Below are 17,276 nucleotides of genomic sequence, written 5' to 3'. Positions count from 1 at the left end.
TGAGTAAGAGCTTACCAGTCGATCCCCATCAAACCCCAGATTCATGAGAAGGACAAATAACTGTAATTGTTTCAGGTCACTGCTTCAGGGTGGTTTGTAGATATGGGAACAGTGTTAAATGAAGGAGCTTTATACCTGATGCCTCACAGAATGCCTGGCACAGTGTCAGTTTGCCATAAAGCGTAGCTCTCCTCGTGCTTTATCTTGTGCCCCGGGGTCAGTGCTGTGCACAGCAGGCTGGGGAACACACCCTCGTGGGAATCCCTGACTGACGTCTGTGTCTTGAAGATGCTGTGGGAGAAGATACAGTGGAATCAAGAAGGCTGGAGAATGAACCTGGGGCGAGAATCAAAGAAAACCCACACAGGAGCTAGCTTTGGCTGACAGGGCACAGGCATGGTGCTAGGCATTCTACAGCCCCATTCTCATAGCCAGGCTCTAAGCTGGGCTTTGCCCCATCCTGCAGATGAGAAAACTAAAGCTGGGAGATGTGTTTTGGAGTCCAGTCCAGGATCCCAGAGTCTATCAGCATAGGCGCCGGAGGGTGCGCCGGCTGCCTGTGCCTTCTCCTGCCACCCTTCCCTTTACATCCACCTCCTGGATGGATGCTTTCCTCTTACTCTCAGCCAATCAATAAACAAGTAATTACCTCGGCCCCCAAGGTGCTTATCAGCACTGTGGTGCCAGGAAGTGCTTCCCAATGTCTCGCATCCGTCTGTACTGCTGAAACTTCCTTAGTTTGGAGACTAGGAATATGGACTTGGTTTCCTCCCTGCTGCTCCCCATTTGCACCCAGCTCCCCATGCCCCAACCCCTTCAATGGAAGAGCAGGCCCTCTGGCCTCTCCTGGGCAATCTAGGGGCTTTCTCTCCTGGGACCCATCGATCAGATCAAGAATGCTTTGACGGAGCAATATTGTCCTCAGAGGAGCACAAACTGACTCTTCAGGGGGAGGGGGAGGAATCATCTCAGCTGTCACAATGCTGTGTGGTCCCCACAGATACAGGGTAAATCTGCAGTGTTGTTTAGGGGTTTTCTGCCATATTGCTCCAGGACAATAATGAAGAAAAAGATTACAGAACAGTGATCTAGATCCCTCACCCCAAAAGCTCCTGGTGCTGTTGGTTCTTTCTTGGGTAAGGATGGCAGGAGTTAGGGTCTCCCTGCATGGGGGCAAAGGTCTCATGGCTCCTCTAATTGCCTGGTCCCACAATGGTGTCGGGGGAAGAGGCAACCAAGCAGGGACCAGCTCAGAGGCAGGGACTCACACATCTCCTTTTTCCGGAGTCCAGCTCTTAGCACTTGCTCCTTGTGTCAAAGTGCACAAAGGAGTGTTTTCTTTAGAAAATCAATAATGATCGATTATTTATTCTGCTGGAAATAAATAGATCTGGCCATCAGTGTCAGAGATTAACTGAGGCTGCGGGCTACATCTGGGATTTCAAGCATCTGTGTTTTAGATTCCTCCCTCTCTCAGGTTCCCACCCCACCTCTGGCGCCGGGGCCAGCATAGGTCAGGGGATGACAGAGCCTTCTCGACCAGAGGGACGGCCACCGCCCCACAGCTGCAGTCCCCAACCTTCACGCAACAGGGAGAGATGACAGAAGGGTGCCTCTCCCGGTCTCTGCGTGTGGAATGAGTGGGCACAGAGGGGCCTAGTATGTGCTGTGAGCCTACCTTCCATGTGCTAGGCGTGTGTTTGTTATCCATGTGTGTGGTGTGCGCTGTGTCTGCTGGTACATGCGTGTCTTGGCGTGCATTTTCTTATGGGTGTTGTGTGGCTGTGTGTCTGTCTGTGGAGCTCCTTCTCTTAGTTGTTACACCAATCTGACCGCAGTGAAATGCCAAGCAGGGCAATTTGCATGCCAGGCACAGGCTGAGCTATTACCTGAGGAGAGAGGGTTGGTTTTTACGGGAGAAAATTAACTCTTTTTTAAAGGTGTTTAAAACACCTCAACTCTTTCAGATTCTCTAAACATTTAGGTCAGTGTGAAGCACAGGGCTGGAGGTTTAGGGTGCAGCTGGCTGTGAGGCTTGCAGGCTTGTTCCAGCACAGTGGGGACGTGGGGTCGTGGGACAGGGGCGGGGCTGGAGGCTGAGGGCTTGCGGTTGAGGCATCAATAAACACAGGCAGATAAAATGGAAGAGGGGTAGGTGGGACCAGGGAGAGAGACAAAGGATTGAGAGGAAGGCATTGTTGGGGTTGGAATCCCAGCTTTGCAGGTGACATTGGTCCTGGAGTGGCGGAGTCATAGCTGTTTTCAGTGCCTGGAAGAGCACAGGAGAGGACACTAGATAGTGGTCAGGACAGTGGCTGGCCCATGGGAGGACCTCCAGGGAGATGGTGCTGGATTGATAAATGATTGAGCCTCCAGGTCTCAAAAGCAGACACTGCCTTGGATCTAAGACCAGGTACTGGTCCTTCCCGAGCCCCGGTTATGAGAGATGCCCGGACCCCTACCTGTGTGAAGGCCCGTGTGGCCAACATACCCAGCCCTTCAGTGCCACTATGGTAGTGACAATCCAACCACAGCTGGCTATGTACTTAAGCTCCTCAAGTGTACTGCTATTCCAGGAGCACTTCTCTGGAAAATGGGTCTAGCTAGGGACCCTGCCTGCATGATGTGTAGACAGCTCTTAGCACAATTCATGGCCTATTGTGGGCACTGAGCCAATGATACTTATGACCATCATTCCTGTTCTACAGATGACCAAATCAGGGAACAGGCAAACCAGCAAGTTGTCCAAGGCACACAGGGCAGTATAGAGCAGCCCCCAGATCTGGCCCTGGACCTCTGGCTCGAGGGCCTGCATCCTGCCTTGCTCTTGCTAGGATCTGGCCAATGACCAGAAATCTACTCTTTTACTCCTGCCGGTGGGCTGAGCTTTATCCTTGCCGGTGTCAGACCCCCTGATACCAACGGTCAGCTCGCCTGGTCACCGAGATTCCCAGGTCATATATGCACCCTGGTCCCCCCATCACCACTCTCTTCCCATCCTTCGTCATCCTTCCTAGAGGAATTCCTGCCTGATTGCCTTCTTCCTACCGTGGGGACGCCAACCCAGAAACCCCTGAGATTATTACCTCTACTTCAGTTGTCCCCCAGACTGCTGTGACCTGAGAAAGCAAGGGCTAAGAGCGAAGTTTAAGGGCAACACACAGCCAGGTGTCTGAGGGCCCCCTAGTCAGGCACTGGTTCCTCAAGGCTTGAGTCAACATTGGTCAGTGCCTGTGTTTCTCTGTCTTGCCTGATTCTTTCTTTAATTTCCTTTCGTTTCTCTCTGTTCATTCTTTGGCTTCACGTTTGCTGGTTCTTTAAACTTGCTGAGGAGGAAGTTTGCTGTTGTGGGGAAGGTGACCAGATGCTATCCTCTGAGTTTTCTTTTGGCTTTGTCCTTTTGCCTAAATATCCGTTATTGTCTTAGATCCTTTCCCAGAAGTGCAGACGGTACGCACGCTCTGTTTCATGTTTTAGACCATTTGTCTTTTCTTCGTGACTCGGTGATCTGTTGTTCCATTTGCACTGAGGGGCCGTGGGTGCGGGAAGTGTCCCTTCTTCACACACAAGTGCCAGCTCTCGTGGCTCTCCCTGACTGGGGAGGTACACTGTGCACAGATGATATGCTCAGCTGCACATAGATATATTCGTGCATGGTGTATTTTCACCAAAAAATATTTACTAATTGAACATTGAGGTCAGGCACTATTGTAGGTGCTGGGGAGCATTGGCCAAAAAGACAGATGAGGACCTTGCTCCTTTGAATATCTCTCTCTCTCTCTCTCTCACACACACACACATATCACACAGACACAGATGCACACTTAGAGCCATGGGTACTCCTACCCTCCCCCGCCCCACACACCACTCTTTTTGTCTACCCTTTCCCCAGGATAACGCTTTTGGATGCCTTGACCACAGTCTGATCCTGTTAGTGTGGATGCCACTGCCCCTGGACAAAGTGTCCCCCGAGCCATGTAGACCTTGGAGGCTCTCCACTCTGCCTTGCAGAAATGACTGGATACATATTTACCCAACCAGTCCCCTCCTGCCTCTGTCCCTGAGCTCTGTCTCCTGCGCTCAGAGGCTCACTGTAGCTCTGTCTGCAACAGGAACAACTGGAGAAGACCCAACTGTCCAGCTACATAACCGGAGAAAATGATGGAACCAGAACTGCATGGATCAGCATGAATAAATCTCAAGCACGTAATGTTTCATAAAGAAAAGCAAGTCTTAGAAAGATCCCGTTATTATGCTGTTTGTATAAATCACGAGAACATATAAGTCAGTGCTATGTGTTGTTTATGGATATGTGACTGAGGAGCACAGAATCCCACACAACGGGAGTGGGCATGAGAGATGCCCGATTCAGCAGTGTGGTGGCCCTGAGCCAGGCGCAAGGGTCAGGACTGGGTCAAGTTCATAAGGGCTTCAGCTGAAGCTATAAGGTTTAACTTCATAAATCGGTTGGTGGCTACCTGATGTTCACTGTGCTATTATAAGTTTTGTGTCCAAACTATTTCATTTTAAAATATAGGAGATCAGAAGAGAACCTAAAGTGTGTGCTTATCCAGGATTCCTCTGCCATGAGAGTTAGAATTCTACTGGAGGTTTTATTTCTTCGCTTGATTTGTCTTCAAGTTGCAGGTAAGTTTTTTCTTTTCTTTTCTTTCTTTCTTTCTTTTTTTTTTTTTCTGATAAGAATCTTCCATTTAGAGAAAATGACTGGAGTTTCTTGCAAGAGATGGCCATGATTGTCTGTGAGGCGTCTGGAGCCTTTCATTCCTGTTTGGTTTTCGGTTCGCTTTTCTGCTAACCGGCGCTAGCACACTACCAGTCCGGATTTCCCTGCCCAGCCGACGTGTGTGGGATGCATGGAGTAGGGGGCTTGTGGTGTGGGAGAAACCTTTCCCTGTGGCTTCTTGGCTGGCAAGTAAGGTAGGGCCAGTCCTCTTCGAAACTGAGCCTGTAAAGTTCTTCCATGTCTGGGAGCCTCACTCCATCACACAGAGTGTGAAAGCCTGCAACCTGACCTGCGCCCCAGGGGGCACCGCTCCATGTCCCTCCCTCCTCAGAGCTCACTGATCCAGTGTCCCAGCCCATCAGTGTCCTGCTATCTTCCAGGTCACCTGGTGGACAGACCCTGCTTAAGGATCTTTGGGAGGACAGGTTCTGTATATGTGCTGCCGAAGCGAGCACGGGAGGACAGGTTCTGAAAGTGTGGCCTTGAAGGGAGTGTAACAGACTGTGGTGTGGGCATCGTCTTGCCTCCTCCGCCAGGGTGGCCCCCAAGCTGAGGGTTGCATTTACCCTATCGGCTGGGATGACAGACAGGTTGGGTGTGAGCAGGGGGTGGCGAGGAGAGGCACATTGAGAGGAGCCTTGGTTACTAGGGAGCCCCTTCTGCTGCCCCCAGGCCTGGTGCTCACATACCCCCTTCTCGCCTCGCTATCAGTATTGGTAATCCATCTTCTGCGGCCCCTTGCATCTTTGTTATCAGGGAGAATCAAATCTGGGAAAATAGCAGGGAAAGTGCTTGCATGGGGCTTTTCGGCAAAACTCAATTAAAGTGGGAATTGGACTTGAAAATGAGTCACTTTGCTCACTCCCCTACTCAGAACATTCCCTTCCTTCCCACGTGTGCTGGGCACTTACACAGGGTCCCGCAGGCCTGGGATGCAAACAGCAGTCAGTGAAAGACACTTTGGCAACTGTACCCAGTCCCACACCTTCCTGTGATGGAGGGGCTGTGGGTTCCAGCTTTCTTTTTTTATTATTATTTTATGTTCTCTGAGTTCCATCTTTCGGTGGTGAAACTGGCATTTCCCTACTAAGTACATTGCCCAAGGCAGTTCAGCTGGCCAAGGGCAGAGTGACATAAAAATCTTAATATCTTTGGCTTCCCGGCACAACCTGCCATGCCATGCTGCCTTGAGACATTTCCGTTCTGATCTTCTGGGATCCCAAGCCCACAGAAAGCTTAACTTCTTCTTGCCATCTGAGCAAGGCAGTGATAGGCTCAGCTGAACTCCCGTCTGCCCCCCACAAGAACAGAGGGGTTCTCTCAGTGGGCAGTGCCATTTAGAACTGCCAGTGCTCAGCTGGGATGCCTCCGTGGACAGAGCCACCCCCTCCTTTCAAGCTGTCCCAGGTGGCTGCTGTCTCCCCGCTGGGGAATTCTGCTGCTGGAGCTCACCTTCCCTGAAGCCTGGACATTACCAAGCACTAACAGTAGCTGTGACTTCCCTCTCTCCTCCTCCAAGCTTCCATGTCACAGCAAATCCAGGTGGTATCACTGTTCCCATTTTACCGATGAATGTGCTGAAGCGGGAGGCCATGCAGCGAATGTGAATCAGGAATTCAAAACCCATGCTGTCGGTCTGGGAAGCCCTGAACAGCGCTCCACTCTGTTCTGACTGTCAGGCCTTTGCAGACTGCCCCCTTCCCAGGGAGGAATTAGCTTTTATTCTATGCAGCTTCTCTCGTCCTTGTCAAGGCAGCCTCCTGGGTATAAAATTCTATCCCTTCCACACATCCCAACACCTTCCAGGGCCCTACAGACCAAGTTTCTAAAGTTCCATCCGTTATCATCCCCACTTGGAGCTAGAGAAAAGAAAGCAAGTGTCAACCCGTCTATGGGGGAGTTTTCTATAGGATATTATTAGAATTTTGTCTCTCTGGAAAAGGAGAAATCATGTGATTATATTTAGGGATAAATAGTGAATATACTTTGGTTTGAAATTAGTCATAGTTAATTGTGTGTTGGTCATTGAGATCTGGCCCAAAGAATGCTTTCAATCCTTGGGTATTACCAAAGTGGTCTTCCTAAGTGTGAGAATTTGGTTACTTCAGTGACGATTGGATCCCCCGCCTTACTGGGTCTTAGGAAGAAATAAGGCAGTAAGAACTGATTTTGGTGAATTCTTTAGACAGCAAGTAATAAAATATCTGACTAAAGTGGTTTCACTTACAGGGGTTTATTCAAGTCACATAACCAAAGGTCCACATGAGATTTGGGGCAGCTCAATGATATTATCAAAGCCCAGGCTTTTCCTGTCTGTCCACCTGCTGGCCCTTAACATGGCAAGATGGTTGCCCAGCTCCCACAGTCAGGCGGGGAGGGATATGCCTCCTCAGGAGGAATATATTTCCCAAGTGCCCCACCCCTGGCAGGCTTCTTTGTGGTCTCATTGGCGAGAGCAGGGCAATATGCCCAGTCCTAAACCAATCACTGGCTAGAGGGAATGGGATTATCACAACTGAGTTAGAGCAAAGAGATTTCATCCCCTGGGGCTTGGCACAGTCCCATCCAAAATAGAAGGGAGGAGAAGGCAACAGCTGCTGGGTAGCTGTGAACAGCAGGGTGTACCTCAAGAAGTCAGCATGCTTCTGAGGTAGCCAGCAGAGCTGGTCTTGAAATGATAGACAGGCAACTGCGAGTGGGGCTGGAGACCAGGGAGTGGGGCTAGAAAGGGGTCTGATGCCTTTGACGTGTTATAGGCTCCTTTCCAAACGATGCTCTGGGCTCCAACCCTATTCCTGAGTCTCCCCAAGATAGGAGATATGGGGCCCCTCACCGAGGAGCCAGATTCCAGGCAGGTACAATGTCATGTTTGTGGTGTGCTGTTGTGGTGAAGGGCATGGGCCGTGGAGCCATGTGGATTGGGTTTGAGTAGGCTCTGTGATCCTGGGCTGGGGACTTAATTTCTCAATGTTTCAGTTTTTCTCATCTGGAAGTGGAAAAAAGAGAACCTACTTTTTGCAGACCTGGGAGGACAGCACGCTGGTTTAAAATTTCTGCTTCTCATTGCAGAGCCTGTGGTATTTGGTGTCACTTTGCAGACCCCCTCAGCAAACAGATTTCCCAGAGTGAGTCATCTCTTCTCAGAGTGCTGTTAGACAAGTTCATGCAACCTTCCTCTTGCATGGAGCCTTCCTGGATTGCTTCAGGTGGTGGGCCTGATACATCCTGATGATCTAGAAGTGGTCCCCGTAGCCCACTTCCCTTTCTTCCCCATCTCTGAGTGCTGTTTCTGTCAGGGATCCCTGAGAAAAGCTCATGTTTGCAGAGTCATGTACAGTTTTAGTAAATGTGTCCATGTGTATTATTATGTTGAATCCCCAAAACAACTTTATGACATAGGAATATGTTTGTACAAGAAACCAAAGTCTCAAGAAACTAAGCCCCTGGTTCAAGGGGTGGACTTGGAATCAGGTGGAAATCAAATCCAAGCCCTGTAAAAATAATAAATCACACTTAACATACTATTCACTATATGCCAAGCACTGTTCTGTTATCTCATTACATCTTCACAGCTAACCTAAGAGGTAGATTGTTATTATTAGTCCCATTTTATAGTTAAGAAAACTGAGGCACAGAGAGGTTAAGTGAGCTCCCCAGGTTATCACAGCTTGTTGGTTCTTGGAGCCAGGATTCAAATACAAGCCATATGATGCTAAAGATCATGGACAGAACCACCACCCTACACTCCAAGCCTTGTGTACCCAACATTCCAGCTTATGAGGGACCGTGTTTCTCTATTATCCACTCTATTAATCTCTAATGCCAGGACCAAAGTTGTCCCTCCCCTAGGCTGCTGCGTGTTATGAGTTATTCACTGGTCAGCTCACATTCTAGTTCTCTCGGGACTTATCTCTCAACCTCTAGTCCACTTCCATTTGGATCTTTGATACATTCAGTGATACATTCTTGTACAAAAGGCATGGGCAAGAATATAATAGATCTGACCCAGATGTCAGTATGCCATGCTACTGAGAAACCCATTCCTGAAGTCCAGCATTACTCCAACTCAGATTGGGGAGAGTCAGAGCATCATCATCATCATCAGAAACACTTAGGAGCTCCCTACCACACTTGACTTGGTCCAGGGGCAAGCCCATGGCCTCATCCTTGACTGCAGCTGCAGGAACCTCCAGATAACTTCGGCCCTGCCACAATGGCTTCGACCAATGATCTCTTCTGCTTACCCAGGCCTAGGAATGGGGTGTATTGAGGCTGTGCCCAGTCTGCCTAGCAAGACAGGGACATCCGTGCCTACCCACCTGGAGAACCAGGGGTGACAGAGACCTTAAAGAAGATCTGGTCACAGTGGGGGTTGACGTCTTTGACATGTTATTACCACCCTGTTCTGATGATGCTCTGAGGTCCAACTGTGCTTCTCCAAATGGGAGAGGTGAGAACACTTGCAGAGGACCTCCCGGGAGGGGAGGCAGTTGTGAGGCCAGCTAACACCTCCCTCTGCCTTTGCCTAGACCGGGACCTGCTCCAGACCACCTCTCCTGGAGCACGTTTTCCCTTTCTACCTGCTCTCAGAGCTGGACACATACAGGAAATCTGAGCCAGTGTCCATTCTTCAAGGTCAGCCTGAAAGGCAAGTTGAGCGGGAGGAGGAGGATGGGGTCTCTCCCAGCATCCCTCCCCCTTCAACTTCTTCCTGAGCTGCCTGGTTTGGGCTGGCGCCTTTCCTCACCGGCCTTTCAGCTTGTTGAGAAGAATGAGCCGCTTGAAGGACACTTTACAACTCCATAAATAATCAGGATGTTGAGCACATAGGTTGGGAGTCGCGCCCTCCCAGTGGGTGGAGGGGGCTGGGCACTGGCTGGGGTTCTCATCCCAGGGCGCATTGTCCCAGCACCATTTCCTCCAAGGAGCTGCCTGTTAGCTCACTGGGGGGTGTCTGCCCCTCCTCCCATCCCTGGCTGGTCTTCCTCCTGGAGGGGTGGAAGCCAGCGAACAGCAGAGCTCTTGCTGCCCAATGAGAGCCAGAGGTCCGGACTGAGTGGGGAAGCAGCCACTTCAGAGTTTTTCTGCAGACGCAGAGATGGATGCCCAGGAATCGATCCCTTCTGAAGATGAATCACATCGAGATGCACAAAGAAAACCCCTTTGGTCTGAACAGGCAGATAATGTTCCTGACAGGGCCTCCACTCCGTGTCAATTTGTTGTGATTGGTGGGAGGCAACAGGGGAGGAGGAGAGGGAGCTCCAGAGAGCTGGACAGCAACAGGGCTGCGGACTCCCAGAGATATATGCGGATGGAGAGACGTTGAAGCAGTGATGCTGAGACAGGGAAGGAAGGAGAGACAGAAGCACAGAGAAAATGCAAGAGCTGTGAGGAGATTCAGAATGGAGGGCAGAGGTGTTTTCTTAGATTTCTGGTGGTAGGAGGGAGTGTGTTGGGGGCTGGGAGGCTCTCAGTCGTTAACCAGGTATTAAGGTCATATTAGGCTTGTGCTCATTGCTAATGATTAATTAAAACGACCGGTCAGCTCTCAAATACCAGTGAATTGTTCCAGCATGTAGCTTCTCCATGGGTCCAAGGGGGTCTCCCTTCTGTTACAGTTGTTTGTGTGGGTGGGGGAGAGGCAGATAGAGGCAGGGAAAGAGACTCATGTTGCTTGTGAGGGCCAGCTAGATTCAGTTTGATTCATTTTTTTCCTTTGGAATTAGCAATGCTTGCCCAAACTGTTCAGGTAATTAAGAGGTAACTGTGGGGGAATTCATAGCATGCTCTGCCTATCCTTGATGCACGACAAGATCAGGCTTTTTCTAATTATAATCTTAGAGCTGGAGAATCTCAGAATGTGGTTCATCAGAGACGGGCAGAAACCCAAGACGTCTTCCAGTTTAGCCCCTTCTGTGGCATAGGTAGAAGGACAGAGGCACGGAGAGCCACAGGTGCCCTCTGCTTCTACCTGCACAGGTGAGACATGGAAGTGTCCATGTCCTTCCAGGGGGCAGAGGCAGAGCGCCCCCAGGGCAAGCCTTTTTCAGTTCCGAATCCTCCTCTCTGCACTGCCTCGCAAGGAACTAGTGCTAGAGCTTTTACATTTCCAACCCTGATCAGAACCTGCAGGGTGTCTGAGAGGAGTGGGCCCCAGAGACAGATGAAGAGAAAGTCCATCTTTGATGTTTATACAAATTGTCTCCATTTTGGTGCTTTTGGAAGTGTATCATTAGACCCAGGGAAAGGATGGAGGATATGCATTGAGGCCATCTTGTGGGGAAGGTCCTCAGGAGACCCAGCACTGTAGAGTGGCTATTTCTATAAACTCATTTCAGGAAGTGTATGGCTCCTATAGCAGCACTTCTCAACCATGGGCAATTTTGGTGATGCTTGGTGACATTTCTGGTTGTCACACTGGGGGGTTCTATGGGTATCCGGTGGGGAGGAGCAGGTGATGCAGGATCAGCCCCCACAACAAAGATTTTTTTCTGCCCTAAATATCCTCTCCATCCCACTCTCCTCATCCGACAGGGTGACCTTTCCAAAAAGAGGAGACTCCTTTTTCAATGGCCCTCCAGAAGTTGACTTGCCTGCTAGAACCCCAGACAAGTTCTCCAGGGTCATATGTAGGAGACATGTTCACTAACTGGGGTGGCTATCAGTGACGGCTGCCCTTTTCTACCTGAGATCAGGAGGGAAGTAGACAGAAGTCAGCCTAGACATGCTGTCCTCTTTCCTTCTTTTCTCTTCATTCTTCCCATTTCCAGTCTTAACTCTCAACTTCTTTCTTATCCATGTTCTTCTATTCCAGCTCCTTCTTGTGTAGGTCCTTGCCAAGTGTCATCTGATTTTCTTGATGCTTTTCTCCTGCCCAAAGCTGAATATTGTACACAAGAAAGCAAAGGTTTTCTTCCTTTCTCCTAGAACTTAGACCCCACATAGACAATTGCCACCAACCTCACTCCCTACAGTTTGGTGTATTGTGTCAAGGTGTTGAGATCCTACAGAAATTGTCTAACAGTGAGGCCTCTAGCACATCCTTCACACTCCAGAGCATAGCTCCAGGGTGACTCCAGGGTGCTGACCTTTCCCCTGACCACTCCACCTGTTGACAAGAAAGGGACTCAAAGAACTGCTTAAGAACAATGATAGAACAGAGGCCATAAACATGAGATATGTGGATCGATGGTTATACTATTTACTGGTGTGAGTGACTGGGGCAGCAAGAACAAGAGCATTTGTCACATGGAGTGGCAAAGGGCTGGCTAGGTGGGAACATTTTTTTCTCCATCTTTGTGAATACAAAGCCGTCTTCCACCAAAGGTGAGCTTGGGTAGAGAAACTGGAAGAATTGGGATTCATAGAGCTTAGACCCAGACACTCATTCTTGCTCATTTTTTATTCTCGCCAGGGTTATAGGATTCTAGAGAGGTGGCATGCAGAAGTGAAAAGAGCACCAAGAGGAGGTAAGTGGGGAGGAAGCACTTCCCAGGAGGCTTTTCATACAACCAGACAATAATGAGTATCTTCCAACTAATAATGGATATTCAGGTGAGAAAACCCACAGACAGCATCAGAGAACCTCCCAGCCTTTCCTTCCCTTCTCTCTTCCACCCACCCTTCCTTCATCCCTGTGAGGTACACCACCCTTTCCCTACCACCTATCTTCGTCCCAGTCCCACGTTGGAGCCTCAACTCTGTGTATGCACGTGTGTGTATGTGTATGCATGTGTGAGTATAAAAGGTGAGCCCCCCCCACCCGGGAGATAAATGGGCTTTCTCTCCAAGACAAACCTTACCATTTCCACAAGGGCTTTGAGGGCGATAATAAAATTAAATTAAATAGAGCACAATGTAGCTACATTAAATCATGCAAATGTCATATCAGCTTACACATCGCTTTCATGTTTAATCACCAGAACATTCTGTGAAGTAGCCTTGTTAGCTCTGAATTACAAATGAGGAAACTGAGGTTCCCATAAGATAAGCCAATTGCCTACAGATTTACCGCCAGCGAATGGCAGAGGTAGGCCTGGAGGCCACTTCTTGTTACTGTCAAGCAGGAGCTCTTTCTGCCACACAAAGAGTTGGCAAGAGCAGAGGATTAGGTGTGCCCAAACATCCAGGACAAGAGAACCTCTGTGAGTGAACCAGGAATAAGTTTCCATTCAGAAAGTCCAGGCCAATGGCTAGAGAAGGGAGGGAGAGGGGAAGACAGTTTCTGAGGGTAGATGGGTAGGGGTAGTTGTGGGAAGCAAGCATGAGGAGCATAGGGGCTTCAGGGACAGAAGGGTGCAGGCCCAAGGGGGCTTTGGGATAGAGCATCCAGTAGGAGTGATGGGGGACAGAGAGATACCTCCATCAGCTCCCTGTAAGGTCCTGTTTCCTTCTGTCCCTGCCTCCTTTACTTGGCATTTGTCCCTTCCAGAGCTTGTCCTTGGCACTTCCCAACCCCTATGCACATAATCTAAAGGATTTCTGGGGGTGCTGGGATGATCACAGGAGGCCTGAAAACACCTGGTCCAAGACTCTGGCTCAAAGATTAGTCTCTTCCATCGCTCATTCCTGCTTCTCTACTCTCCCTCCTTGGACACCAGCCTCCCATGGTGTGGCCACAGGGACCCTCATCTGCAAGGACTGCAGAATGATACGGGTCATCTGGTCAACCCTCAGGACACAGCAGAGGAAACAGAGAGAGGGGGTGGGGCTTGCCTGAGGACACATACTGACGAAAAGGTGGGAGGAGGGGAGATGCTGGCATACCGGTCTCCTGAGCCAGGCCAGACTCTTCCCCCATTGCAAAGGCAGGAGCTGGGGATAGCACTGGCAGCCCCAGGACACCCCTGATGGCACTGGGACCCCCGAGGCCAGCAGGACCACAGCCTGAAGCAGAGCCTGCATCTCCCAGAACTGGTCCCAGCCACTCCCTTGTTTACTCCCACTTCCCTTGTTTACTGTTTAATGTTTCTAAAGCACATCTCAGTTTAGTGCTTTTGCTACAGTAAATATCTAATAATCGTTTCAGACTGTACTACTTGCCTCACAAAATAGTGCCTGGAAATGGTGCTTATTTAATTTTGTGCTGAGAGAGAAAGACTCAGAAAAGGCCTGCAAAACACCTGTTTCATCTCAAGTGAGGCTGCCTATTTGTGGTCCAGAGAAAAGGGGTGGCTCTCAGACCAGCACTTGGGGCTGATGCTCTTAAGGATATCTGTGCTTTTATTAACTGGATTCAGCCAGCCTTGCCTTTTAGAGAAGCTGCTGAGACAATGTGTGAAAGGAAGAGACAGAGACAGAGACAGATAGAGGCATACACAAAGAAGAGCTTAACATTCATGATTAAAGCAAATCTCTGAGTATAAATATAAAAGTGTATATGCCACAAGTTACTTTGTTGGTGTGTATATATGTGCATATACATGTGTATGCATACACAAAATTGTGTCCAAGTTTTTCCTTTTCACAACCAGCTGGTAGTCCCAAAAATGGTTCCTGCAAAGGAGGCACAGCTGGAATGACTGGTAATATCCATCACAGTTGACTTTACAATTTGCTTTCATATTCACTGTCTCTGTTCATCCAACATGGATATTTTCATGCCCATTTTACAGAAGAGTATCCTGGGGCTCAGAGAGCTCAGAGCATAGACTGAAGTTCCAAACACTGCTAAGTGTCAGAACTTAAGTTCCTGACTCTGTGGGACAGGTGGGACATCAGATTCAGAAATATTAGCAGTGGTGTAAGATTTGAATCATGCAGGACACGGGGGGAGAGAACAATCTTGCCTGATTCACGATTTTCTCATCTGCCAAATGGGGATTGTAGCATCATCTGCCTATGTTCTAGGTGGTGGTGCAGGATGAATGGTCAGTGTGAGAATTATACAAGGTGACAGGTGTAAATGCTCTCTATTGTGCCCACCCCACTGCAGACACCTGTACGTGTTTGCCTTTATTGTTACCAGTGGATCAAGTTTGCATCCCCTGTCTGCAATCCCGTAGGCTCACTTTAACAGCAGTCCCCAAACCCTTGGATCGCTCCCCTTTGCCCTGTTGCTTGCTATTGAGTACTCCAAAGAGCTCTGCTTTTTGTGTTACTTCTATTTTTATGGACTCAGAAATTTAGCAAATACCTGTTATTTTTAAATAGCAATAACAAGGCCATCACTAGTTACTATAAATCATATATTATGAGAAATAACTGTAGCCTACAAAATAAATTTGTAAAAAAAGTGACTGACTTTTACATTTTATGGAAATCTCCTTAATGTCTGCCTTATTTCGAAGACAGCTGGATTTTCCTGTTTCTGCATGCAGTGTGTTGTGAGATCACATGCCATGCAGCCTTTGGAACACGCTGCTGCACATTCATGAGAGAACAAGAGTGGAAAAGGCAAATCACATCTTAGTTTGGTTATAAAAATAATTTGGACCTCATGGTTCCCCCAGAGGTCCCAGACCATGCTTTGAGAACCCCTATACAAGCTGAATGTTGAGCTCCCTCCATGCTCAGTCAGGCTGTGCTTCTCTACATTTCTGTGATGATCCCTGAAAAATTAAGATTGACTAAGACAAAAGCAAGCAGTTGCTTCCTCAGTTTTCTTTCCAGCAACAAATCATGGCCCAATATTGATAACTAAGGTCTGGTGACTTCTAAGCTGAGCCATCAGTTGTTGCCAGCTTCTCTGATGGCAACCACTATTGGCCTCAGATTGAGGCTGTTGACTGATTGATTGATAGGATACGCTGTGTCTTGGACAATGCACTTCAGTGTAAGGAAGAGAAAACCAAGCTTGATGTGATTGCAACCATAAGTGAATTGATTATCTCACATAGCAAGAAGTCCCAAGATTAGGAAGTTGTAAAGCTGCTTATTTCAGAGGTTTTGTCTTAATCACCCATGCCCCGGGTCCTTTCTGTCCTCTTTCACCTTAGGTTGATTATATCAGCCTCACGTCTCATGTTCACAAGAGGGCTGCAGCACTCTCCACCTTCACAAGCAGACACAGCAAGATTATCATCAGAAAAATCATTCATGGGGTGCCTGGGTGGCTCAGTTGGTTAAGCCTCTGCTTTTGGTTCAGCTTGTGATTGAACTGAGCCGATGTGGGGACTGCACCCCCTGTTCACATCCCTGTTCAGCAGGGCACCTGTTTCTCCTTCTCCCTCTACTGTTCCCCTGCTTGTGATAACTCTCTCTCTCTCTCTGCCAAATAAATAAATAAAATCTTAAAAAAAATAATTTATTCCTTTGGGATTCTTTCTATCAGTGGGAAACTTTTCCAGCAGCCAACTTTCCTTTTAATGTTATTGGCCCAAATGGGGTCAGATGCTGTGTCAGTTACTTAGGGCTCCTGTACCAAACTGCTACCATCTCCAGGGCTTAGAAATGTATTGTCTCACAGTTCTGGAGGCTAGAAGTCCAAAATCAAGGTTCCAGCAGAGCCACACTCCCTCTGAAGCCTGGAGGGAAAGGATCCTACCTTACTCTCCCAGCTTCTGTGGCCCCAGTCCTTTCTGTGCTTGTGTAGCATCCCTCCAATCTTCACGTGGCCCTCTCCCTGTCACACACATTTTCTTCCCTCTCTGCATGCTGTGTCTATATCCAAATTTCCCTTTTTATAAAGACACATTGCATTGGACTAAGACCTACCTTAATGACCTCAACTGCATCATTTGCAAAGACCCTATTTCCAGATAAGGTCACCTTCACAAGTACAGGGTGTTAGGATTTCAACATATCTTTTGGGGGAGGCATAATTCAACCCTGAACACCTGCCTTCTCTTAAATCACTGACAAGATGAATGAAGTCATTGCTGTTGGTTTCCAGCGACCGTCAACCAAGACGTAACAGCTTCATTCCAGGTGTTTGGACATGTGGGAGTGTTTTGAGAAGTCCTAGCACTGGGACCTGTCTGAACACACAGTCCCTGGCAGCAGAAACGCAGCTAATTCTGTAACTGGATGCCAATAGTGCTCCACTGAGCTACACCGGGGTCTAATCCAGTGCATGGGGCCTCTGCCCTGTGCACAGGCCCCTGGGAGTCCCACAAAAATGGGGCCAAAAAGCTCTGCAAGAGACACATAGAGGGGAATAGATTTGGGAAAGTTATTAACAAGACCTGCTGACCGTTGCACGGACTTCCTGATGTGTCCTTCCAAAGACCTCTGACCCTGACCAGAGCATCGGATAAAGCAACAATTATCTTCCTCTCTTCCTTTTGTTAAGGGTGAAGGAGAAGTGTGGGAATGACTTTCTTATTTGTTTGAAATACCACTCTCCCCTTTCCCATCACGACCACACCCATCCTGTATCTTCAGTGTTAGTAATGTGGCTGATTTTAGCAGGGCTGTGGGGGGAGGATAGAAAAAAAAGAAAAAAAGTCACACATAGCTTCAAAACACAGTCACTATTACTTTTTTGTTTTATTTTATTTATTAGATGTTTCACCATGTGTGTCTTGCTTACCAAAAATTGGAATCCTGCTTATACTGAAAATCAGGCCCACTACTTTTAGGAGAGCAGTGC

Source organism: Neovison vison, chromosome 1 (assembly GCF_020171115.1).
Source record: "Neovison vison isolate M4711 chromosome 1, ASM_NN_V1, whole genome shotgun sequence".
NCBI lineage: Eukaryota > Metazoa > Chordata > Mammalia > Carnivora > Mustelidae > Neogale > Neogale vison.
This window is presented reverse-complemented; position numbering follows the sequence as displayed.